Source organism: Hermetia illucens, chromosome 4 (assembly GCF_905115235.1).
Source record: "Hermetia illucens chromosome 4, iHerIll2.2.curated.20191125, whole genome shotgun sequence".
NCBI classification, from domain to species: domain Eukaryota; kingdom Metazoa; phylum Arthropoda; class Insecta; order Diptera; family Stratiomyidae; genus Hermetia; species Hermetia illucens.
Window position 1 is genome coordinate 120,554,192 of NC_051852.1, and position 27,479 is coordinate 120,581,670.

The following is a 27,479-nucleotide window of genomic DNA, read 5'->3' on the forward strand; positions in this document are numbered from 1 at the left end:
GAGGTCGGATACCAGTCGACTCAGCTGTGAATGAGTACCTGAGTCAAATCAGGGTAATAATCTCGGCGAGTGCGATGCTGACCACATTGCCTCCTACAGTGTACTGTAGTGTACCGTTACGGTCTTGAATGAAGTGCCCTAACACACTTCAAGGCCCTGATCCAATATGGATTGTTGCGCCAACGATTATTATTTTACTATCGAACGGGCCAGTCGAGAGAGAACTATAATACCTAACAGAGAGCAGTAGAGAATACGCAGATGTGGCAGTTTGTACTTGTTACATAGACGATAAAGTCATTACCTGGTTCTAGCGAACACGCATGATTATGGTAAATGGAGCGTCATATTTTTCCACCAAATTTTAATTCAACCACGGTTTCCCACAATGTAAATTTACTTTCAACTTTGCACTGTAATTATTTTGTCCTTAATATTGTTAAGTTTTTTTGATCACCTAAATTCCAAACAAGCTCCACTAAAAAATCCACCAAGCAACTACATATGTAATTTTGCAATGCAGAGATACATTGCTTGTAACAGTTTCATATAATGAACCAGGAAGTTTTCTAATTTACGCAAACGAATATCTGACATACTCATGTAAGTGTTTTACGACTACAAAAGAAACCATAAGGAAATCTTGGCATCCTGCTTGAGATTTATCTCGAATGAATAGAGCCAGCTGCTATTACATTTCATTTTAGGTGTAAGACTTTCCCGCCCAGTATATTGGAAATTTCTTGCGTATTTTCGTAATTAGCTTTTAGTAGCGGAAGTTTTTAAAAATTTACACTTTTGCGAAATGTAATTAAACGAACATAAACTTGGTACAACTGAAAATATCGTACTTGGTAAGAAATGTTTATATATCACCATTTTCTGCAATAATGCGCAAGCAAAAGTGAAAACCACTAGGACGAGATAAATCATTTATGGGGAAATTGGAGTTGAGAAATTGGGAAAAATTCAATTTTTGGTTTTTAATCTATTATAAAAGAATTCTATGAAAAACAACGAACGAATGTCAGGGGACTGAGGGAAGTGAAAATCACCTAAATCTCACCTAAATACATCTTACGTGGTACAATTAATTTTTCAACGATTGCATGGCGACAATTTCAGGGGTCAGGGTCTGCGGTAAAAATCATAGATAAATTTTTTTTGAGCATTGCAGAGAAAAGAATTTATTGTTGAGAAGAAAATCGGGAGACATATTTGCACCTTTCTATAACACGAATGTTGCTCACAAACGGTTACATCTAGTATTTTGCCAAAATTTGGTGGAAATATTGAGACTGTGAATCCCCACGCATGCAGCGAATAGGATCATCCTATATGGAGGTTAAACGAAGGTTCGCGCATTCAAAAAGGGGGTGCATAATGTTTTCATCAAGTATAGTTACGCGGGATATCAATCGAAAGGTCTTGATTAGTACTTTGTGATGCTTGTTTTGGTTTCAACATTGGTCACAAATTGGGGGAATGTGGGGTTGAAAAGAGATCACATAAATAAGTGAAACTATCCCACCAAAAACTTTGAAAAAATCTTGATGATATACAGGTACGCTCTATTCGATATCTGCTCAATCAAGGTTAATAAGAATATACAGTGTGTCCCGTTGATGATCGTAGCAATTTTGATGGTGGTTAACATCTCTCATTTGAGGAAAATTGTTCCATGGAATGGCCACTTTATTTGTCACCATTACAGTGTTCTAGCATTTTTCGTGAATAGTGCCAAAAAGCTTAATCTGCTCAATAAAATGAAAATTTTCTACCCGTGATATTCGTAAATTTCCCAAAATTAAGCCATTATTTAGACATGTCATTCGAAAGCTAAGATAATGGGACAACTTTTGTCAAGTTTGAAGGTTTGTAAGTTTAAAGAACCGTTACAATATTGCATTTTGAAATTTAGATGAAAAATTGATTTTCAAATTTCTTTGAAGTTTGAACAGTTAACGAAATAGCGATGACTTTTGCAAGTGGAAAAACATACATTCAAATGAAATTTTATATAGTTTCTGAAAATAGTGTCAAATCTGGGATTAAATTATTGGGCGAGTGGAAAATTGTGAATTTGTTGGGCTCTGCTGTTGCTACAACTCTGTAACGGTAAAAGGTGGAGTGGCGAATCCAGGGAACATTTTTTCGCAAACTAGCGGTGCTATCCACCATTAACATTTCAACTATGATCAATGGGAAAGTCTATATATTAGGGCTTAAAAACTATGTATTTTTTAATGTGAATAAATCGTTCGAAGCATTGTTCATCGCTAACTACTATCTTTTCTCATTTTTCTGTTAGCATGTGTATGCCATGTTGGAAAAAGGATTCGTCCTTTGAAATTATCCCTGATTATCCAATATTCAAGGTTTTTGTGAAACGAAACCCCATTAGCATCGATTCAATGTCTCTCAGTCTGCCCGTCTGTCGCTCGAGATTTACTCCGAAACGGGTAGAACTATCGTCACGAAATTTGTTGTGGATATGTGGCCTGTGATCCGCTATAGAGGTGTTCCGCCACATCATTCCGCCCCCAGCTGAAACCGCACGAGTTCAGCGAAGCAAATCGACCACGTGAACCCGTCACTGGGGTCACTGTACTAATTTGATGCGACGCAGGCGCCTCTCCGAAGCAATCGCCGGCTCGTTGAATGCTTCTAGCCTCGACAAGGAGACTCATTTGAATCCGCCTCGGACGTCGAGCTCGAACGAATGCTCGCCTCGCTCCAAAACTCTAAAGAAACCCTCGTATGGTGATTGCAATAGCCTTCGAGGAGCGTCCACCTGAGTGAGGACCTGTGCACACCTCTCGAGGTCCCTGGGGGTGTTGACCTCTATTGTCGCGTGGTCGGACGGTGAAGTCGGTCGCAGCTTCGAAACCGCGTCTCTGAGCAGACGCAGCATTGCAGAGACACTTAACCCTGCTGATGTCCAGCGAGGCCTACGCGAAGTGCGTACTGCGCGTCGCCTTACAATCTTCGACCCCCTAAGCAGACGTTGCTTCTTGATCGATACGGGTGCTGAGGTCAGTTCTCCCTGTACCCCATCCGAACACCCTAATACGACTGGTAGCCTCGAACTCTTCTCCCATCCGCATATATGGTTATAGGCAGGTGGACGTGAGGCTCGGACTGCGCCGAACGTTTTCGTGGAGCTTCATTCAGCTGGGCATTAGCATTCCCATATTAGACGCAGACTTCCTGTGTCACTTTGGGCTGTTGAAAGACCTGCAGAACAAAGCCTTGATAGACCCCGCAACCTCATTACAGACGTCAACAAAAATTTCTACCTGCAAAGATGATACTCTTTCAATTATTTTCAAGGATTATGTCGACCACTGCATTCGCGTACTCATCAGGAAGTACCGCAAAATTATTACGGAAAGTAGTTTCTTGCAGCCGGTGATCAACGATGTGCAGCGTCCACTTTCACCCCAGAAGCTTGCGTCTGAATGCTCAGATAGTTCCACACCGACACCCCATCCCACTCATTCATGATTTAGCGCAATCGCTTTCGAACTGCTGTGTTTTTACGACCTTCGATCTAGCCAAAGCATATCAGCCAATCCATGTCGCATCCGAAGACATTTCGAAGGCGGCTATCTGTACACCTTCGAACTCAACCCAACTCAACGTAACTACTGCACCTACGATCGCGAGCTACTCGCCGCGTACTTCTGCTTCTTCCTTGAGGGTAGGCCGTTCACCGTGTTTACAGACCACAAACCCCCTACATTCGCGTTTAGACAAAAGCCCGACAAAGCGTCTCTACTTGAAATTTGGCACTTGAGTCGTATCAACCGGTTTACTTCTGATATCCAACACGTGTCTGGAAAAGACAATGCTGTTATAGGCGCTTTGTCTTGAATCTCAGAGGTCCCGCCGCGGTCCATTATACGGCAAAAAGTCGATTGGGCCAGACTTTGCTTCGCGTTCCAAAAGTGCAAAGTAAACAAGCATGTACGGAAGGAAGGAGGCATATTCCCTAGGTCATCGGCCCTTTGCGAGACTCGCACGGGCACTGTAGTACACTGCAGTGTACCACTTCAAAGCCATGATTAAAAAAAAAAACCAAAGGGTGGTACCACGAAATATGGCGTGGAAGTAACTTTGGACGTGAAAAATGCATTCCATTCGACCAATTGGAGTCTAATACGCCTACCTTGCAGCTATTGTCGATAGTTATTTAGGTGAAAGGAGGCTCTGGTATGACCCCGATGACGAAGCCTAAGAGTACGTTGTTTCCGCGAGTGTCCCGTAGGGTTCCATATTAGATCCACCAATGTGGAACATCATGTACAACGATGTGTTTAATCTTCCCGGTCGTGAGTTACACTGACGGTATAGCGTTGGTTTTTGTCGCAAAGCATCTCGAAGATGTTGAGTAATACTGAGGTGAGTCAATCAGTGTTGTTAAAAGTTGACTATAGGGCTCTGGTCTGACACTTGTGGAGGAAACAACGGGAGCTGTCCTCATCACTAGACGCCAGAGAAGAAAGTACGCCTGTATTAGAATCGGAAGTGATATCATCACTTCCAAGCTGACCATCAAATACTTGGGGGTGGTGATAGACAGAAAGCTCAGTTATAGGCCACATGTGCAGTATGTTTGCGACAAATTATCTACTGCTATTGTGGCCCTGGCAAGGATGATGCCGAACGTGGGAGGGGCACGATATACCTCTAGGTTGTTTACAGCCAGGGTGGTGACCTGAATCATGCTCTATGCGACCCCAGTTTGGAGGAAGGCGTTGCGGATGTTAATTAACTCTAACAAACTGAGTGCTGTCTACAGGAGGACAGCCCTGACGGTATGATATGTGGAAGTATGTGGAAGAGGAGAGAAGAGGAGAAGTGTTGGTACCAAAAAATCTGGTGCCGAAAATGGTAGTACGTCAGAGAACTGTGAAAAACAGAGGAAAGGAAAAAAGCGTGGTCACGTATACCGCGTGTAGAAGAAAGGTGACCAAGCTAGAATGAGCTGACTCTGCCCAGTGATGGAATACCTTATGGTGGTTCCGCGGGTGATCGTTAATCACTCAAAAAAAAAAAAAACAAAGACAGACCTTGAATCGATTTTAATAAGATTTTGTTTCACACAAAACCGACGATAGCCGCCGAAAATTGTTGAAACCCATATAGAAGTTTAACGACAATCATAAATAGGTTTTATATTAAAGTGTTTAGCCTAATTTTAATTAATTAGAGTTAACATTTTTACAAAAATGTTCATGTTTTTGATATAACTTCTATGAGCGAATTTCTCATCTTACATGTTGAAATATGCGAAAGTGGTAAACCTGAAGATTTTCAATATTTACAGTTTTAGGCAAGTCATTTGTTACTTTAAAAGAAAAATTCTAACAAAACTGTCAATGAAACTTCTAAACAATCCATCTTCTCTGTGATAATCGTTTTCGGGTTTGACCTATTCTATGAGTACAGGAGAAAGCGAATTCGACAAAATGATTTATATACGAATATGCCAATCAAAGATGAATGGCAAATCATCTTATTCTATTTTCTGTCTGTGTGCTGAGAATATGCGGTTGAGAGTCAGCTTGAAATCAATATAATTTGGAGCTGCTAGAAACGTGTTTCAGACTCGGTAATTCATAGATAATTGAAAGGAAAAATAACATTGTTTCGCTCATCCGCATGGTAAGAAAATTTCACTTGACCAGACTATGAAAATTAGCTTTACAGCAAAAAGTAGCGCATGGACCCACAAATTATTTCTTTCGCAATAAAATCTTCACACAACATTGGAAAAGTATCAATCATAAATCTATTAAATCGATACAGTATCAAATCGGCATTTCATTGAAAATTTGCTTTTCTCCACTGAAAATATTTGGAAAAAAATGCGGTAAACCTTAATATGATTACATGAACGTACATCACTTTTTCGGTTTCATTAAGCCCAAATTTAACCTAAAAAATATGAAAAATATCTATTAAACACGTTGTAAATCACCTGAAAAATTAACCTTCTAAAATGAATGCTGAAGCAATTGGGATTATCATTGTAGTCCAAATAATGTTACGTGCGCAGATAGGCTACAACAATGATGGTAGTAATACCGAAAAAGTGAGAAAAGCAGCAACGAAAAAGGCAGATTTGGAACAAAAAGAACGCAGCCTGTGAAGAGCATTATAATTTCCTTGGAATTTCATTATGGCTTAATTGACCATAATAAAGTGAATGTTTGCGGTCTAATTTTGTAATGCGACGTCCGCCGTGTTGATGCAAAACTACCTTTATGAGAGTGAATTGCTGTAATGTCTGTGCAGGGAAGTGTTTTAGTAAATGTATTGTTGCGAAGAGTATGAAAATATTTACGAGTTGCACATGGAATGTAGCTGGACAAGATGATCTAATGAAACCTTTTCATATGAGGAAAGCTGGTATCTTGTGTGCATAGAATTCTTTCACAAATTTATTAATAATCGGGTGCGTGAAGATTGCAATTAGAAAGTAGTTTTGCTTAACAATGTTTCTTCGAAAGGCAGATACGTGCTAGAAACATTTGGGTTATCAATAATCATGTAGCCAAAAAGTCATTAAAAACATAAACGTTGTGTTTTTGATAGTTCTAGTTTGGGTATTTCTAGGCACGGAGACGGACAGTTCATTCAAACAACCCGCCCATATGAGGATGCCACTCCTATTACAAATAAAGAGAGTGGGATTTTCACCCGAACGCCTCAGTCACGCTTTTCAGAACCTAATCGAGCTTATTGCTTTTCTCTTGCCCTCGTTTTCCCGGTAGTTCGGACGAGTTAATTTGTAAAATCCGTTTTCTTTTGAGTTCATTATCTTTTGTCCGACGTCTCCACAATGTCCGTCCTCTCTTCTTCAAATGTTATCAGTTGAACGGCAGACGCCTTACTACGCCCTACTCCTCTATGAATAATGTATTTGTGATTTCATTGAAACTCCTTGGTCATTAAACGTATATATGAATGGGCTCAGGTCCTGCCCTCCTCCTGAAATTGGCATAATCCTAGCCGAAGAAGGTCAGTTAGGACGATTTTTACTATCACTAATATCATCTCGGCGGTCGAACCGTAGGGGTCCCAGAGTGAAATGTGGATTGGTACCTACGACGGAGCATAAAACCTGAGAAACGCCTGCTTGCTGAACCAACACCAACTACTACCAAACCCTATCCCCACCTCCACGTGGTGATCGCTGGGAGTTCTTTCTTAATGAAAAACTGCAAACGGAGAAGGAAGAAGGCGAGTCTCTCGCGCCTAAAAGCGGGACACATTGTATCAACTGGTCCTCCAGTTTGGGAGTTCGGTAGTGCTGACAAACTTACGCGGAAAACCAATGTTATGAAGCCACATAAGGACCCTCGGACAGGATGAACTTTAAAATGACGAATCCGGCAACAACCCTTGAAGCCTGTTCCAGGTATGATATCAAAATCATACTTGGGGATATTAACAGCCAACTAGGGACGGAGCCCGTATTCAGGCAATACGTTGGTTCCCATAGCTTACATAAAAATACAAATGATAACTGATTGCGGATTATTCAGTTAGCGGTGTCACACGAAATGATTGTGGTTTGCGCGGAAAGCGGTTCACAAGTATGCACATGTTGATCGAACACCGCTACCTCTCAGCCTCGATGAATGTTAGAACGTACAGGGGGGCCAATATAAACTCGAATCACTATCTCGTCGACATTGTGCTCCGTACTTGAATAATAACACCACCTAGAGTCCTCTCTGACAAACAGGTAAGAGTTAACACGGAAACCATCTACAGCGTAGCTCTCCGTAATACCTATAAGAGGGAAATGGATGCCTCAATAACCACAGTCAAAAGAGATCCTGGAGATGAAGCATCAACAAATGAACGTTATCATAAATACGGCCACAAACATAATTCACCCCAGTCGCAAAAAAAGTCGGAATGGCTGGTTCGACGATGAATGTAAGCTAGCAACGGACGTTCAAAGGACACGGGCACGGGCGAAGACTTATCACGAATTCCGGCGAGCGGAGACGCGATTTTACAGACGGAAAAAGGAAGCCTGGGAGAACCAATAGATCTGTGAACTGTGCAAGTTTTACCAACAAGTCAGCAGGATGAAGCCTTATACACATCGATACTCATCCTGCTGAGACAAACAGTGAAATCCGATTTCCGACAGAATGGGCATATTGGAGCGGTGGGTTGAGTATTTTCATGGACTGCTCAACAAACAGATCATTGGCGAGTTGAAGATCTCGCCAACTGAAGACGACGGAGAAATACTGCCACCACCAATTATAGAAGAAACAGTCCGTGCAATTCATCAGCTTAAAAATCATAAGGCCCCAGGAATTACAGTCGAATTGGTTAAATATGGAGGCGACCAATTACACCAAGGTGTGGGACAGCGAATCAATGCCTCACGACTGGCAATGAGGCATTATCTATCCCATAACAAGTCGGGAAACCGGAAGCTTGACGCTTTAGGTATAAAAGGCTTTGTGTTTCCCTATGTGAGCAACGATGAGTGCATGATAGTTCCGTGTGCACATGGTTAATAACTCCATTGCCCTCTAGTTTTTAGAAAGTGATTTAAATAAATCATTTGATGGAAAGCACTGTATTGATAATAGTCAACCACATATGCTTCACACTCCAGTTTAAATATTATTAGCAAATGTGAAGAACTTAACCTATAACAGATACAAACATGTCGAGAAACTGAAAGCTGGACGCTTCAGGTATGAAAGGTTTTGTGTATTTTTTTTATAAAGACATTTTAGTGTGCATTTGTTCCATGGCAAGATCAGGTACCACGTATGCGTGGGATTTCATAGTTCCCATATGTTCACCAAATTTCGTTCGGATCGGTTTAGCCGTTTTGGAAAAAATATCCCTTAAAAAGGGATATATCACGCAGTGCGGCAAGATCAGGTATCACGTTGCTGAGTACCATCTAAAAGAACGCTACGCTATCTTGATAGGATAGCCCCATACGCCCAGAATATCATTGGTCCATACCAAAGAGGTTTCACTCTAGACAAATCGGCAATAGATCAGATTTTCTCTCTACGGCAAGCGATGGAAAAACTGTTGGGGTATGGCCATCAGTTGTATCATGTTTTCATCGACTTCAAAGCCGCCTATGATAACATAGCCAGGGTAAAACTGTACACGGCCATGAGAGAATACGGTATCACGACGAAATTGATAAGACTGACTAAACTGACCCTGACCAATGTGCGAGACCAGATAAAAGCAGCAGGATCACTCTCGAGACCATTTGACATCAACAACGGTCTATCATGCGTCTTCTTTAACCTGGCCCTGGAAAAAGTGAGCGTGATGCTGAGGTAAATGAGAGAGGCACCATTCTCTTTAAGTCCACCTAACTACTGGCCTATGCTGACGATATCGACATCATGGGAAGAACAACTCCAGACGTATAAACTGCTTTCTTCTACATCGAGTAGGCGGCACGGGATCCTGGGCTGCACATCAATGAAGGCAAGACAAAATATATGGTGGCAACGTCAGCACCAAAAGCCAACCAACAACATCAAATCGCAATCAAATGTGTTGTGTTGTGTTTGTGAATAAAGATAGGAGACTACAACTTTGATAACGATAAGGTCGAAAATCACAACGGATAACAGCTACGACCATGAAATCTGCGCACGGTTGTTGGCTGCTGACAGAGCCTATTTCAGCTTACAAAAACTGTTCCGCTCGAAACGTCTCACCATAGGATCAAAGCTCTTACTGTGCAAGACAATTATCTTGCCAGCCCTCATGTGTTCCTCGGCGATCTGGGTTTTTAGCACGAAAAATTGGGAACTCTTGGCCGCGTTCGAGAGAAAAACCCTCTGAAGAATTTTTGGCCACCTACATAAGGATGGACGATTCCCTAGCCTACATAACGACGAAATCTATGAGCGATAACATGACCGTCAGGCTGTGGATAAAATCCGGCTCAATAGGCTACGGTGGGCGGGTCTCTTAATCCGTATGGATGAGGATGATCCACCCCGAAAAGTCTATAAGAGCAATATCTATGGTAGAAAAAGAAGGCGAGGAAGACCTTCCTTGAGATGGAACAATGACGTAGGCCAGAACGCCAGACGGCTAGAAATTTTACTGCCTATCCGGCCATCCGTGAGTGGTATTTTAGGGGTTTCACAGAAGATCTTGTTAACTACGTATTCCGTATCATTGTCGTTTTTAATATGCCTATTCAATGGCGGAAGACATGCCTTGAGGTGCAGCCTCCCCATCTGATAAGTAGAGTAGTCGGTTCAGAAGATTAAACCGAAAGTGACTAGAGGTCGGATTAGCTGCTTATCGCAGAAATCTTGACTTTTGGTGCAGTAGGGTTATTAAAGCTGAGTATGGGATACGATTCCGTAGCCTATACATATAACGACGAAATTAGCGATACCATGACCGTCTGGAAAGTCTATAAGGGCAATATTTATGGTAGAAAAAAAGACGGGGCAAACCCTGCCTAATATGGAACGATGACATAGGCGAGGACACTAGACAAGTTTTAGGAATATCGAATTGATGTACCCCGGCTCAAAACGGGGATGTCTGGCTTATGATGTGTGTGATCTAAGAACATTCCCAGATAGAAGGGAAACAGTGGCTCAGCAAAAAATGGTTGAATAATGTTGACAGGAAAGGACTGATGATGATGCTTCTACTCTCTTTGATAGGTTCGAAGGTATAACAGTCATTTTCTGGGTGTCCTTCCGAATTTCCATTTGGGCTATCAAATTAAAGGCCTCAATCAGCACTTTCAGAAGCAGACTTTAGTTTTAACATCCATTACAAAATAGAGTAATAAAGGATATAAGAGTCAGACAGACAACTGAAAAAGTTATTGCGTTACCAAAGCTTTTGATGTAACAAAACACAAAACCTCTCAAATCTGAAGCACTCACTCCGGTTTTCCGGATTATTTCAGTTGCGGCCAGTCATTTTGGTAGAGCAAATTAAATTTGAAATGAACTTTTTATGATGCCGTCGAATTCCCTGAGCTGCTATCAAAAGTGCACTGCTATTTCGTATATATTCACTACTATATTCACATATTCATTTCTATCACCAGCTGCAGCCCTATCATCGTTAATGTAATTATGTTGACGAAGCTGTCTTCAAATATCCAATGTTGCCTAAAGATCCAGTCGAGCAAGGATACGGCACGCCATGCGGCTTACGAAAACAACGCTTTCCTAGGAATTATATACCCAAAACTCGGAAACGGATACCATTCCCAAACACGCGGACAAACTTATTAAATAGTGAATGATTGAAATCAAGTGAAATACAATGTAGGTTAGGATAAAATTTGTTCAAAGAAGATTATATATGTATTTATGTATTATTCTAATTATTGTATCTATGATGTAAGAAATGTTTAAATGACCATCACTTTAAGTTCAACTTAGTTACAATAACTTATTTGTCTTGATAAATAATCGAAAAATCTGCCTAAGGCGAAGAATCTCTCTCTCTATTATACTTGCAAATGGCACATGTTTGCTCAAAGCTATTTTAAACAATTTGATATATTTGTCTGCAAAAGAAATTAAAATCAGTTCATATTTAAATATGTTTCGCAAACAGTCAATTCTGCTTTTCAGTAACGGTTGGATCTTGGATTATACATTTTAACAATTAAATGCTTGCATATTTATATATTTTTTATTTCACTTGTTTATGTTTATGTCTTGTAGATACTCAAAAAGATGTATATGGAGCTGAATAAGCAAATCTTAATTGAGTTATCTGCAGAATGTTATGAGGAGATTTTGCAATAGATTGACCTCAACTGCATCCATGTTATTGCACTTTCACAAATTGTTAATCTTCCATTTTCATAATTGCATAAAATGCATACATTTGATTTCAAAGTTTGAGTCCCATCTTCTTTGCCTGGCATCTTTGGCATGTTGCAAGAAACAATGCGACCTTTTTTCTTTAAGGGGGTTATATATCATAAGTGTTCCCAATCAATTTCTCATAAATAATAATGTTCACGGCGTCATCCGGTAGATTTAGTTCGAAAATACCATTCTGTTTTCAATCGATCGCTTGTTACATGTTTATAATTACGGAAGGTGTATAAAAGACGTTTCAAATCGGATCTTTCCATTTCCGATCGGTACAAACTTAGTGGACAAAAAAAGACAAGTCGGAAGTGATGCTTCTCTGAAAAATTTTATCTGAAACCATATGTAAATACGTTAACTTCCGATTGAATAATATGTGAATGTGTAGAAAAGCAAATAGAGAATACCAAATTTACAATAATTGTCTAATCATTGTATAATAAAAATGGAGAAGTCATTTCTTTGAGATGAACCTGTCTAGCCATATTAGTGGCCATGTCTTAGAGCGCTCGCAATTTAGTTCAAAAATCAAGTTTATGCGTAGGTCGATATATGGTAGAATATAGATTTAAAAATATGGCGGGCGAACTTCCAGTTGTTTCTTATATTCATAAGTATTTTGAAGAATCTCTCCTCGAATAGGATATGACAATAATTTATTTTTTGCACGAGTGGACGCCTACAAAGCAATGGAAAATCTTAGTAAGCTCTAACAATAAAAATATTCCAATCTGACTTTAAAGGAATTATGGGTTGGATCGTTAAAGAAAAACCTAGCTTGTGTGTTATAAACAACGGATTAAGATTCCATCATTCAACTATGTAGTCATAGTAAAGATTGATCCATTCGCTAAAATATGAACAGTATTTTATTAGCTGATATGATTTAATTATTCATTCATTCATTCAATGTGAAAAGGGAATTCATTTAGGTTTCTGTGCATAAACGTAATCAGATACATATGCTATTCATCTATTTTTGGTTAGGATCTGCACCAAATTTTCCAGTTCCATATCTAATTTATTTTGAATCAAATTAGGCGGCCATTTATGATATATGATTTTCAAAATATTGGAAAGTATCAGTTTTAGAAGGGACGCTTCAGAGCAAATTGTATATAACATATATAAACGGGATGTTAATAGACAAGCTAAAGGATGGGTGGAAGGTTTAAATGATTTAAAACGATTAGGGCGGATTTTCGTCACGCCAATCTATTATCATGTCCAGCAAAAATCGTGTTCAAAAGAAATATCCGTAAATTGTAAGAGGAAGTTTCAACTAACTAAAATCAAATGTGGTCAAAAGTAACTTGAAATGTTATTATCAAGCTCAAATAAAAGGGTTGGAAAGCTTCGCAAGTTTTCCATCAATTTTGTCACAGTCTCCTTGCTGTTAATGTTTAACAAAGAATGAGCAGAAAGTTATGCAGTGCTTCATTTTGTACCTCAAGGTACTGCTGAAGGCAATTCTTCGAATAGAGATGGGATCGGTTCAACTGGGTGGGCTCCACGCAAATTTCAAACTTTATAGGTTACATGTCTTTTTGAAGTGTTTCTTCGTCTCATTCCTATCCTATTCTGTAAATTGTTAATTTCTACCCTTTGTTCCGATTATTATTATTATCCTTTCCTTGGTTCACTTGCTTAATCAGTTTTTTTACGGTTTTTATGTAAAACACAATCTTATTAAAATTGGTTTACTGTCTGAGAGTATGGTCATTCTCGTCTTTTCATTGGTAACTATCGCTTTGGCGGTGTTCCAGTTCACCTTGCAACACTTACGTGTTGAAGGGGTTGCAGGAACCGCTAGTTCTCCCTCTTTCACTTCTCTCACCAGTTCTCTCGGATGGTTATTTTCCAGAAGGTCTGTACTGATTGCAGTCTGGAGTTCGTGAAAGTATCATTGGGTTTTCTAGAGAGTCCAACTTGGCCGACTCATCACTTTTAAGGACTCTGCTCAGCCTGGAAGTCCCTCTTTCACCTTCCAGTTTCTCACGCTCTAAAGAAGTCTCGTTTCGAACGCTTAACGAGCTTGTTATAAGTTTAATTAGTTTTCACTCTTATGCTCTTATGCTTTTATAAGCACGGTTCAGAAGTCGCCTGGTTGATTTTCTGAGTTTTTGCAGTTCCCGTTTTGGCCTCGGGAAATAGGACAAGCTTCTTCATAACACTCTAAAAGTCTACAATTCACAGGTTTCAATTCATCTTCAAGAGCCAAAGGAATCCTTAGTCACCTAGACATCTACACTTTATAACCAAGAAGTTCATTGAACTTTGTCCAATCCGTTTTCCTAGTCTTTGTATTACAGACTGTTCGCTTGCAATAGTCAGATTGAATTCTAGCTATCGGTAATCTGACAGTGCGATTTCGTCTAACACTCGCCAGTTTCTAATCACCTCCAACATCTTTGAAGTACAGGTTTTTAGGTCAATTATTTCACTTCTTCTCGATCCCACGAATGTAGGGGCGCACCCGTATGTTTGCAATCATGAGACCAGCTGAAGTGATGAAATCAAATAGCTTTTCTCCTCTTAGATTGCATTCGCTACTGCACATCAAATATGTTGGGCGTTTAGATCGCAACCTATTAAGAGTTCGATACCACTTGATTCTGCATACACTACAAGATCCCTTAGTCCTTGCGTTGGTAGAGGATACAAAAAATCATAGAGTAAATAAGCAGAGACCCAGCAGAGCCATTTATCTGGTATTTTTCGATAACCGCAACTAGGTCCTGGGAACAGAATTGTCTCAGCATGGTTGCCTTTAACCGTCTTGACACCGGGACACAAGCTTTCGGTCTTATAGATCTTTTATTGTTAAAGATCCCAGCCCCCTTTACTGATCTAATGCCACAGATTCAATTAAATCGAATCCATGACTCTTGCACCAGGAAAATGTAAGGTTAGTTCTGCAGCTTTGTTAGTCGCGCTGCCAGCAGATAGGAGGAGACTCTGTGATGCTGCAGGTTAATTTGGCTGATCTTTATGCTTTTTCGACATAGACTTAGTCGAATATGTAATGGAAAACAGTTAGAAGCGTATGCTACGGTCGGGATTTCACTTACACCATATCACTAGGGACTCCATCCCTAAGTGTTTCATTTCTCTGAGAATAGCCGTCTCATCTCATACCACAGATCATTCATCTGTTTTCTACTTAACACCTTCACTAGTTTAAGGTATCCGGATTGCATAGATCCCATCACATGAGCTGGCATCAAGTCAGTTTCATCCACATTTCTGGCTTCCCTTTGTTCCACCTGTTCCGCAAATGGTGAAGGAGAAGTTACTAGCAAGTAGTATTCATTTTGTAGTCCCTTCGCCAGTGCGAACCCCTTACAGGGATTCCGCCACTGTATGCACTATTCCCTGGGCGCAGCTCCATTCTGGGAAAGCGCACCGTAAATGTTGCAGTTTCCTCTATCTTGTGTGAGTCGAAAACTATCATAGTCCTTTGCTCTCAAAATGGAGATGATGCTCTACAGTTTCCTGATATGATTGAAATTCAATCAATTAAGGAATAAGTTGAGCACAATACGGTGACTGTCCTTGAGCACCTTCAGACTCTTTTGCTCCAGTTCGAATACCAAGCTGAAACCCTCCAGGTTTGTAGATTTGTTCTTCCTAGCATTTATAAACTTTACCCTCCAGTGTCCGAAGCCCATGCCCAGGTCCTGCCCCCTTGCTCCCTTCGCAGGCCAGGTAACCAACATCCGACATGTTCTGTTTTGCGCAGCTCAAAATAGTGACCTGTGGTCGACTGACAGAAATCAAAGCATAAAAGGAGCTAAACGATAGAAGGACTAGTGGTCAATCATTTAGAACCATAATAAGTCACGACCCTGGAATTTCCAAATTAATGAAACATCGGAAGTTGCAATGAGGTGGTAACGTTCAACTTATGGACGACACTCGAATACCTAAAAGGGTATTCGAAAAGAGAGCAAGAGGACGAATGCCGGTAGGAAAACCCCGAAAGTGCTGGGCAGTTTTTGATGACGAAGGCAGTGCATTACAGTTCGGATTCCGAAATTGGAGGACGCGATCGATGGATTGAGATAGTTTGAGCAACAGCATCCTGAACCCCGAAGCCTGAAATGGGATGTTGAACCTCAACGATGACGACAATGATAGATAAGCGAAATGAAGGATAGGAGAATTCCAACAATTTGTTTGTATATTATGTTGTATATCTTCAAGAGAAAATTCACAGCAGAACATCTAAACTTTAAATGTTGAACGCTGTTTGGGTTGCAAAAATGGTCAAGTACCAAAAAATGGAGATGATAAGAGTTTCCAGGGGGATTTGTCCCAGCCGTCTAGTATCGCTCGACTGCAGAAAATTACTAAATAGAATATTACCGTTCGTCATCTTTGGCATTGCAGAGTTTAAACAAGTTGGAATACCGGAAGCTTTGGGTATAGAGGTTTTGTGTTCATCTTATGTGAGAAACATAAAGGTATACATATGTACACATAAAGTACCTATATTGATTACCGCTTGTTCAATATACAAATATATCTACCTGAATTAGGCACTACATAAAAATACATACATATGTCTGTCTTCAGTAATTGATATTGATATAAATGATTAAAAAACTTTCAAGTTCTAGCATGAACTTAAGGGAGTTTCCGGCTAAATTTATAAAATATTTTAATATACTATTATTAATTTTGTTTGTGCAGATATCGGAACGGGATGTATTTTGAGGCCTAGATTCGTTCAGATATATCATTGTGATTTTTTTTCAGATTTTTCGGTTGGATAGGTTTTGAGAACGAGACCTGTTGCACTTTTTAGGGATCATATTTTGAGCCCTCACTCCCCTACGTTTCACCCGATATCAAATATGGGCCCGGCTTCGGAAAGTACTAATTGAGCCCTTTACTTTGATGCTCTTCATGGCTACATTCTGTGAAAAAATTTTGCACTCGCTTGCTATATGTAAAAGGAACAACAGACCACACACTCTCACCGATTTTTATGATAATCGGTCTGTTCCGGAATAAATCGCGTATGACAGACAGACAGACAAGTAAGAAGTAAAAGAGGGACAGTATAAATGGCACATTTCTGGAAGGGGTAAGTGTCCGGAATTTAGGAAAGCGGCTTACTGCAATGAGAAAATAAGGTGTATTTAAATAAATCTCAATCATTACAGGGTTGCTCAGTATTTACTAGAGCAGATCACGTTCGAATCTGAGATGGAAATCGCTGTCATAAGTGAACCGTATAGAAACCGTCACGGCGGCATATGATTCGCAGATTCGTCTGGTGGAGCGGCGATATGGGCTTGCGGTCGACAGGCTGCGGAAGTCAGACAGCCAGTGGCATTGTGTGGGCGAAAATAAGTGGTGTATACAGCTGCTACGCCCCACCAAGTTTGACACTGTCTGAATTTGAGGAAATGCTTGATAATCTTGATCTCGACGCAAGGGGACGAAGTTCAAAGGTAATTGCTTGTGATTTCAACGCTTGGACCCTAGAGTGGAGGTGTCTCTACGGAAAGTGCCGTCCATGTGGTCCAATGCATCGCCAAAGCATGTGACGCGTCCATGCCCAGGAAGTGCTCATTCTCCAGTAGAAGACCAAACTACTGGTAGAATGATGAAGTGGCCAGCCTTTGTTCATCCTGCCGCCGCGCCAGAAGAGTGGCTCAGAGGGCGGTTGGTAGAGTCGACCAGGGGCAAAAAGAGTGCACCTATAAAGCAGCCTGGAAAACCCCTCGCTTGATGGCGAAGCAAGAGGAAATGTTTTAAGGATCTGTGCTCAAAAGCGGACGTAAACCTGGGGCAGTACTTAAAGAATTGTGCTGGGGCGGTTCAGAGGCCACCCATCTTCGCAGATCACGTGATCCTACTGAAAATCATCCAGGCATTTTTACCCCAGCAAAAGGAGGGCACAGACACATTCCAACCACCTCTGAATATGACGGCAATTCCGCCAGTCACCAGAGACGAGCTGCTGGAGATCTGCGGTAAAATAGGAGACAATAGAGTGCCGAGCTTGGACGGAGTAGCAAAAAAGGCTCTTAAGCTTACCGTGAACTCCAGGCCGGACATGTTCGCTGAGTTGTTCGAAGCGTGCATGCATGTCCAAGGGGATTTCCAGCGGCATGGAAGATGCAGAAGTTGGTACTTCTGCCTAAGCCTGGTAAACCTTCAGGTGAACCATTTTGATGCATACCCATGTGACTTGAACACTATCGGAAAAATGTTAGAGCGGGTAATTTATAATAGATTACTTCCTGTTGTTGGGAGCCAAGGCGGCCTTTCAGATCGGCAGTATGGGTTCCATAAAGCCAGATCAGAAATTACGCCTGTATTAGAATCGGAAATCATACCATCACTTCCAATCAAATACTTGGGGGTGGTGGGGGTGGGGGCAGAAACCTCAGTTATAGACAACATGTGCAGAATGTTTGCAACAAATCATCCAATGCAAGTGTGGCTCTTCCATGGATGATGCCGAACGTGGGAGGGTTACGGTATACCTCTAGGTTGCTTTTAGTCAGGGTGGTAACCTCAATCATGCTCTATGTGACTTCAGTTTGGAGAGAGATGTTACAGGTGTCAGTTATACCTGAGTGCAGTCTGCAGGAGGACAGCCCTGAGGGCATGCTCTGCTTTCAGGACTGTCTCAAATGATGCAGCATTTGTCATCTCTGAAATGATGCCGATTGACACGTTGGCAGATGAGAAGGCGAACATATACAATGCGAAGTCAATCTCTCTCTTATCGCAGAAGAAGAACGCTGAGAGGAAGAGATGCACAAATAGATGGCAAGAGCGGTGAGAACGCTCGGGAAAGGGTCGGTGAACTCACAGGCTCATTCCTGCCATCAAGGGGTGGTAGAAGAGACGACACGGTGAGATTAATCTCTCTCTCACGGGGCGCGAAGGATATCGATAGGTTTAAATTGGAGACCTCACCCAACTGTCCAAATTGCGATGGAGTCCGAGAGGAAGGAAGAAAGGAGGAATTTAGAGGAGACTCTAGGAGAGGTACTGGTACCAAAAAATTTGGTGCCAAAAATGGTAGCACGTTTGAGAATTGGGATGCGGTCAACTCCATGATTACATCTATCCAAAATGAACTGCGAATGGCAGAGGAGAGGAGAAAAGCGCGGTCACGTACGCCGCGTATAGAAGAATAGTGATGTAATACCTTATGGTGGTTCCGCGTGGCAGGGAGGGAGTCGGGGGTGGTTATAGTGAGTAAAAATCCAACACACTGGTGTGTTCAGACTAGTGTCTTTTGAAGATTTGCACCTCCTCAAAGGCAGACAGACAAACACACGGACAGACAGACAGTTTCGTTTCATACAAAACTTTAAAAAACATTTACATAGGGGAGGCATGTACATTACTTCATAGCTACAACCGTGATGGAGCTATTTTGGTTTGAAAATTTAAAAAATGGGATAGTCAGGTAAAATTTTAAAATGCATTCTGCTTCCATTTGACTCATAATAATCAGATGCATATCTTTATAACGAGAATCTGGCATAATCCTATTATGGCTTCTATTTCAGTTTTACTATTTTTTTAGTAACACATTATTCTGTCGTTTCACCTGAGTGACCCTTAGTTATCTCTCATTTAAATTTAAAATTTGTTTATAAACTTTGTTTGCTTCTTAGTTTGTAGCTCAGTAGTTCATAGAAGCATTCTTAATGGGGGAAATTCTTGTAATTTATACTATTTTGGCGACATTTATGATGTAGGAAAACAAGAATGCATTTTTATTTCCGAAAAGTCTAAACTCGTTTGGTTGTTTGTTGTTTCGGTTTCCGTGATAACTTTCAGAATTGGCTTTCCGAAGCAGATTTAACCTATTCTCTTCTGGGGGAGATTTCTATTCTTGATAAATATTAATCTTCTTAATCCATGTAAATTATGCAAATACCTGGCAGAGTGAAAATTTGTTTTGTTTTTGATGCAAGTTTGGAATGTAATAGAATAAGGTTGGCTTTCGGCAGATTTAGGCTGAAAAGAAGTTGACAAGAGAAATTGATTCCATTTCTATCTATATTGTTCGTTTTAGAATACCCTTTCTTTGAGAGTGAGTATGGAACTCAAGTTTATGGAATCATCAATGTTTTAACATCTTACATAGTCTATGTAGTTTTGAAATGTTAGAAAATTGATAATAAATCAGGATACCCCTTGCCTACCAGTGGAAGAAAACATGCATTCGCACATGTTTTCCGCTTCTAACTGAATTATGTACAAAGTAGCTGCATATTCAACAAAAAATATTCTTTTTATGGAAACACAAAATGCAAAGAATGACTCAATTGACATGGTGCCAGCAAGATGCCGAAACAGAAATTATACCTGTACCTAGTAATCTTCTTGAAAAAGATTTTGTCCGTCTTTCAAAATAGTAACATTCATGAATATTAATGAACTTTTAAACAAAAACGCAATTATAACGCAACCCAATGAAACAACACTTAAAAAAAATTATCAACCCAAATGCAAAAATTAACCCATTCCTAAGGTTGTTAGAATTTACCTTTCGAAAAGTACAGCTATTCCAATTTGTGTCTACCTGAAAGGTAGCTTGTAATGAATAGTAGTGGATATCGCTTGCAACTTTAAGACACTTAACGGTAATCAAACTTCTTAAGAAAATTCACTAGTGCCTTGCCAACTGAAGTCCACATTCGCACCTCAAGCACCAAGCAATCAAGTCGATAAATGTAAATTTGCCGACCGTGTGGACTCGCTTCTATGTCAACATGGAAACATGTAAATATACAAGAAACACATATGGAAAACAACAACACTAAATGTATCTTGTGTGCAATAGAACACCTGAAAAATGCTGTAACGCGCACGAGTTACGACTTTGTAAATGTTAAAACGTTTATCGGTCAATGGTTTGTTCTTGTAGCGGCTATGGAATGGGGGACACCGCGACAACAATACGACAGTACAAACAGGCAGAAACCAAAAGGTGTTGCACTCAAACAAGTCTTGGATTCTTGCTACTTAACGGCCACCGCGGACAGGTATGCCTGATGGTGATGCTGGCCGGTGTGTTTCAAGAAGTAAACTGCTCCATAGAGCCCATGAAATCGCGAGCGAGGCGGTCGCAAATGTGGATCCCACTTTCAACGTGAAATAACACCTGAGACTCGAGCACGGAGTACCTGAGCACTTGGCGTGGTTCATGGTGTACTTGATATCTACGCCGTTTGTATTGTGCTGTGGAAGAAAGTTTGATGAAATTGCAGTATATTGTGTACGAATCGAATGCAATTCCGCTGACTGGTGGCTCCCTGGAACTATTCTGGTCATGTTGTGCATTCAGTCGTCACATCCCATAACAAGAGTCATGTGTATTTTACATACTCACTCCAAATCCACCCACAGGAAGATTGCAGACAGAACTTCATGGGTGTGTGGGTACGAAATTAAAGGTATACAAAGCGACTATATCCCAGCAGTGCTTTCAGCCAAATGGAGTAATACATATGCCGAAGCCGCATATATTTTTGAAACTAATATTTCTATATTTCGTCGTATCTTTCTTCTCTTTTCAAAATTTTAATTACTAGAGAAATGTAAGAAATTCTTTTATCTAACTTTTATTCATTCACATTGTCTAATTTTCCAGCACCCTTGCCTTCTTGAGAGATTTGCACCTACCAGAAACCGTTCCTGATTTCCTTAGCCTTAGCCCCACGGCAAAATGGACGCGTCGTGCGCCTCTCCTTCTGGTTGCGTTTTCTTCCTGGAAGAAGAACTTTAGTCGAGCCACGGAGACCCTCTTGACCGTGCCTCCGATGTTGGGGCTATAATATTGTGGGCGTCGTGGACTTCGAAGGGGCCTTTGTAAGGTGGCTGCAGCGGTCTCTGAGAAGCATCCGTACTGCGTACAGGATTTGAGATCCCTGGCACGTCAGCCCCAGTTTTCGTGTGGTTGACAGGTGATGGCTTCGGTATTGCGTCCCTGAGCAGATGCAACAAACAGATAATGTTGAGCCCCGAGCTGATGTCGTGAACAGGGTCACTGGGGAGTCTCAGGTTCTCTCCGTATGTCAGCTCCGTGGGGCTCACAGCAAATTCTTTTCGATTGACTGTCCGGAGGCCAAGTAGAACGAGTGTTAGGACCTGCGACTAAGGAGGATCCCATTGAACTGCGGGTGGTATACGGTTGTACGGTAGTGTTTGAAATCGAGGTATTTTTCCAGCTCGCAAAAGGCCAATTAAATTGAGGTGGATTGTTTGGAAACGCTTGGTAGACCGAGGGAACATGCCTATCTTGTTCCTCACATATTTTGTTGTCTTGAATTTCTGTCATGCGATGCAAAATCTGGCAAAAATTAATGTGCTTGTTCGTGGACAACCAGAAATACTTTGCGATGACTGAGTCGTTGTCCGAATGCCTGTGTAATCATGCTCGATCATACTCGTGATAATGTCGTCATCGATCAAGGATTTTTTTTTTGGGGGGGTAGGGTAGGTGCTCCACCTGTCAGCAGTCCTCAGCATCTCTTCGACAATGTTGTCTGGAGAGAAATCCACTGTGTTTAAACAGAGCTGCTGACGAACCCCATCCCACCTTCCACAAGAAAAAAAAGTGTGGGGGGCATCGTCCACAACTCCATTGCAAAACACACAATCCGGAGAACGCGCCTTTCCAATCTTGTGCAGGTAAGACTGAAAATGTCCATGCCCACTTAAAAATTGGGTAAGGAAATAGTCAGTCTCACCATGCTTCCGATTCAGTCATGCACCTAAGTTGCCGATGAGCCGCGCAGTCCATCTGCCTCTAGTTTCATTTTGCCACGAGAACTGCCACTCGTCTAGAGTGCGTTGCCATTCTTCGCGAGCAACCACCTCCCTTGGCTTATCTCCCTTGCGCTTGTATATGGCTTGATGCTCCTTAGCAAGAAGGGCAACGGGGATCACTCCCGCGATCACCATCACGGCGGTTCAGAGACAGTGCGGTACGCAGACGCCACCCGCAAAGCTCTCCGTCTCTGTACTTGTGCGAGACGTTTACGATATACCTTCGCCAGCCCATACCTCTGCGCCAGAAAGCAGGACAGACTGCGTTGAACTCATCAGGAGACGTCCTCTGCTGGATGTAGGACCCCCAATGTTTGCCATTAGCCTACTTAACGCCGAAACTCCAGCTGCAGTCTTGTTCGCTGCTACTTTGATTTGCTCAAAAAAGCTCATCTTTGAGTCAAGAGTCAGCCCGGGGTACTTTACCGCTGATTTTGACTCGATTATCGACTCGCCGAACGATATGGGACGCAGGGTCGGAATTCTCTTTTTAGTCAGGATGACTACTTCGGTTTTTTCCAGCGCAAGGTTGAAACCATGTGTAGTCATCCATCCGCTTACCAGTCGCATCAATATGCCGAGTCTGCTTTGCGCCTGTTTGACAGTGCATCCAGCAACAAGCGCTGCGACATCATCTGCGTAGCCGACCAGGCGCGACTCTTCTGGCATGTCGAGTTTAAGTAGACTATCATAGGTAGCGTTCCAGAGGTCCGGACCTAGGATGGATCACTGTGCTTCCCCCGACGTGACCTCCATCTTCCTTTGACTAGCGTTTCATAGAGCAGGGAGCGGTTCCTAAGATATCCGTAAGAGATAGTTCGGCACGTTGAAGGTATTGTCTAGTGTGCCTAGAATGTCTTTCCATATTACGGAATTAAAGGCGTTTCTGGCGTGAAGCGTTACGAGGAGCACCACCCGTTGAGTTCGGTGGCTATGTGCCCTTGCTCGTCGAACGGCGTCCACGAATTGCATGACAGCATCAATTGTGGATTACCCTGTCCTAAAATCAAACTGTCGGGGAGATAAATTTCCGGCAGCGCGTATCGCTTCAGCGAGTCTACTTCTGATGAGCTTTTCGAACACTTTCCCAGCTGTGTCAAGCATACATAGTGGGCGGTATGAATGGATCAGCGCAAGCCTCGCAACCTTCCAACGAGCAGGGAAAATGCCCTCTTTCAGGCAAGCGTTGAATGCGCCGAGCCGGTGTTGGAATACCAGTTTGTATACCTCTGCTGGAATACCATCGGGTCCTGGCGCCTTCTTGTTTTTCATAGAGAGGACTGCCTGTTCCAACTCTTTTATAGGGAAAAGTGGACAGTCCTCTGCGCTCTCCGCGCCGACGTCATCATCCCATACGGGGTGCGCAGGGAAGAGTGCCCTTACAATGCGGTCCATCTGCTTGGCCTTAAGTGAACAGCGTTTTCGCAGAGCCCCCATTTTTCGGGTTACTAGTTTGTAACCGAGTCCCCACGAATCCCCATTCACCTCGTCGACCAGATTTTGCCAGTAGCGAACTTTGCTTTTGTTTATTGCACTGCGGAATCTCCTTTTGGATTTGTACTCCATCATTATGGTACATGCCTCCCCCCGATCGCCTAGACGTTGTGTTAAGAGGCGGAGCCTGTGACACTCCTTCCGGAGCTCTGCAATTTCCACTGTCCACCAATACATGGAAGGTTTGCCGCGCCCTCGATGTCTTCCTGGGCATGGACGTTCCGCAGGCCGTCGTTATCAGGTTCATAACTGAATTTACGACTGTGTCAGCTGCGGCGCCACCACCCCCAGGAATACCCTCCAGCGTGGCCCTACCTGTTCCCAGAGTTTCGACAAACTTTCCGGTGTTCACTTTCGCGACGTTCCATGCACAGAAAATTGATCAAGGATGGCCGTTCTGAACGTGGCTTCTCACTAAGATCGAAATCACCTGCTTCAATTTTTTCAAACCATCTTCTACACGTTCTATCAGAAACTATACCAAAAACTTTCGCTTAATTTCGGCACGCTTCTGTAGCATTTTTTCCTTGTTGGAACTCGAACAAAATACAGTGTCGTAAATGAACTTTATCGGTAGCCATGTTTTCACGATCGTGTCTCACTTAATTTGCCAGACACGTGTTGAATGTCGGAAGTGAACTGGCTGACAAAGACCAAATGCCGAAGTTGGTGAGGGGACGCTCTGTCGGGCTTTTGTTTCCAAGAAAAAGCGAGTGGATTATGGTTCATGAACACTGTGAACGGCATTCCTTCAAGAAAATACAGGAAGTACTCGGCTGATAACTCACGATCATAGACACTGTAGTTCCGTTGAGCGGGATTGAGCTGTTTGGAGAAGAAGTTTAGCCAGATTTGGTTTACTTTTTGGTGAAAAGCAGCACCTATGGCAGTGTTTGAGGCATTGATAAATAAGCTAGGGATGCATCTTGCTGAGGAAATGCCAGAAATGTAGCATCCACCAGTTGATTCTTGGTGGTTTCAAACGCTTGGACAGTCTCTGTGGACCACACAATCAGGCTGGAGTCTTTGATCTTTGTCCTAGACAAGTAGACTTTAAGGATCAACTAATATTGGGCGGTTTTGGGCAAGAAACGACGATAGTGTGACATGTCTAAGAACCTTCTCAGGTCCTTAACAGCTTTCGGAAGCGGAAAGCTCGAAATCACTTACAACTTCACTGAGTACGGTTGGATGCCTTCCGGGGTAATTAGGTGGCCGAGGAATCGCACTTGCAATTGCAATAATTTTCATTTGTCAAAGTTAAGTACTAGAGCGGCCTGATGGAGACGTTGAAAAGTGCACTCTAGGTGTTCTAACCGCTCGGACTCAAAGGAAGACGCGAACAGAACATCATCCAGATATACCAAGGATCTAGACCAAAAGCTTCGCAGTACAGAGTGGATGAATCTTTGAACAATCCAAAAGTCATCCTAGTAAACTCGAAGAGTGCATATTGCCATTTTCGGAATATTTTCTGGAGTTACAGGGATTTGATGGTATGCCTTGACTAAGTCCAAGGTCGAGAAAATACGGCGGTTTGCGATAGAATGCGCAAAATTGTGGATGAATGAAATGGGATATCAGTCAGGAATCGTCTGAGCAATTAGAAACCTGTATTCGCCACAAGGTCTCAATCGCTATTGAGTTTAGGAACCATGTGAAGTGGCGAAGACCAACAACTGTCTGAAAGTCTGCAAATTTCCTGTTTAAGGGAGTCCTCCGGTTATGAACCCGAATTTTGGGCGTCTTTTTAAGAATGAATTGCAAAAAAAGTAAATAAGGTCTTGAGATGCGATTTTTCTATTATGTTCGTACATCTTTTTTCTTGAAATTTATGAATTGAATTTTTTTTGAATTGTGATCTTGTAGTGGCTTTAATTGCGGAAAACAAAACACGCACGCTTTTTTGGTAGGTTTCCTCAGTTTGGGATGGATGAAACTGGAGCAAAGCGATATTTCTGTAATTGTTATGTTCTTCGCTATAAGTATGTAGAACAACACCTTATTAAAATCGGTTTACTGTCTGGCTCTATGACTGTCTGTCACACACATTCTTCTAAGAGACGGTTATACCAATCCTATGTACCCTACATTTCTAGTAACATATAGATTTCAAATATGTAAAAATATCGATTTTTTGAAACTGTGTAACCGGACAACCTGCTTAAGAAGTTCTTGTAACTTTTTCGGTGCAACTGCGAGCTTTTTCAGTGGGAATGGACGCACCTTACAAAAATCGGAGAGCCAGTAGTTTTGACGTGGTTCTGAACATCATACTTACCTGGATCAGAGAGACTGCGCTCGGTAGTGATGATGTATTTTTCAAGAAGTACGCCAATACGTGCGTCGAAAATTTCTTCAAAAACGATAGAAAAAGTGCTGATTGAGCAGGACGAGATTTTTCCTGATGACCTAAGAGAAGGTATGGAGCCCATAAGGGACCTGTTATGTAGATCCACTAGCAATTCATAGTGGTACACGAATTTCGTGTCTAAGATGGGAATGCTGATGTCAGTGATAATGAAGCGTCAAGAAAACGCTCGTCGTAGTTCTAGACTTAAGTCTACTGGCCAATAGTCATATGTGGGGATCGACGAAGTATTTGTTGCCGCGAGTTTCAACGTCTGCGGTATAAAATTATGATGCGGGGAGAACCGAGACTTCTGTGCACGTATCGACTAGGTAGTTGCGCTGGCTTAAGGGGTCGTAGATTGTTAGGCAAAGTGGGATTGCATTTCTTTTTTTTGGTGAGAAATTGCGGGGGTCGGTACATTTCTTAGTCTTGTGGGCGAACCTACGATGGCACGGGCATGCCCCGGTAATTTCCAAACGTCCCGACGACCTACTATCCAATCACCCATTTCGGGAGGCGGATCTAGACCTTGATCTAGTCCTACTTTTCGAACGCAAAGCACCAACGGCCTCAACCAACTCAGCTGTTAATGCTGCCACCATCTGTTGCAGCTGAGCCAACTGACTTCATCTATCACTAGACACCTTGCCAACCATGGATCGTACGTGGTCCTCACGAATCTCGCTTCTCTCTTGTTTCATTTCACGCAGCAGTTGGCTTAGCTCTGTCAGTAAGTGGTTAAGTTTAGCCGTCTCACTTACTGACAGGCGCTTTATGAGCTGCACTTTTAGTCTTTTGTAAGATCAATCCTCGAGAACATCGGAGACAAGTTCAACTGTCTCCTCATCTAGTCCGACCAGCGCGTGATTGAAGCGATTGACGCCGGCCAAAGCGGAATGGGTCTCGAGCTGGAGGAACCACGCTGC

The 27,479-nt window shown here is 42.0% G+C and overlaps 1 protein-coding gene across 2 annotated transcripts in view; it reads right to left on the reverse strand.

Moving 5' to 3' along the window:
- LOC119655984 overlaps window positions 1-20,971 on the reverse strand; it is a 50,217-nt gene extending 29,246 nt beyond the window's left edge. Inside the window, exons 1-2 of one of the 2 annotated variants that reach the window (XM_038062222.1) lie at window positions 20,724-20,971; window positions 20,422-20,637 (exon numbers count right to left, since the gene is read on the reverse strand). The gene's annotated coding sequence lies outside the window, so the exon portion shown is untranslated. Of the gene's footprint in view, window positions 1-20,421 lie in introns of both variants that reach the window. The other variant, XM_038062221.1, reaches the window with a different exon arrangement.
- Window positions 20,972-27,479: the final 6,508 nt, after the last annotated feature.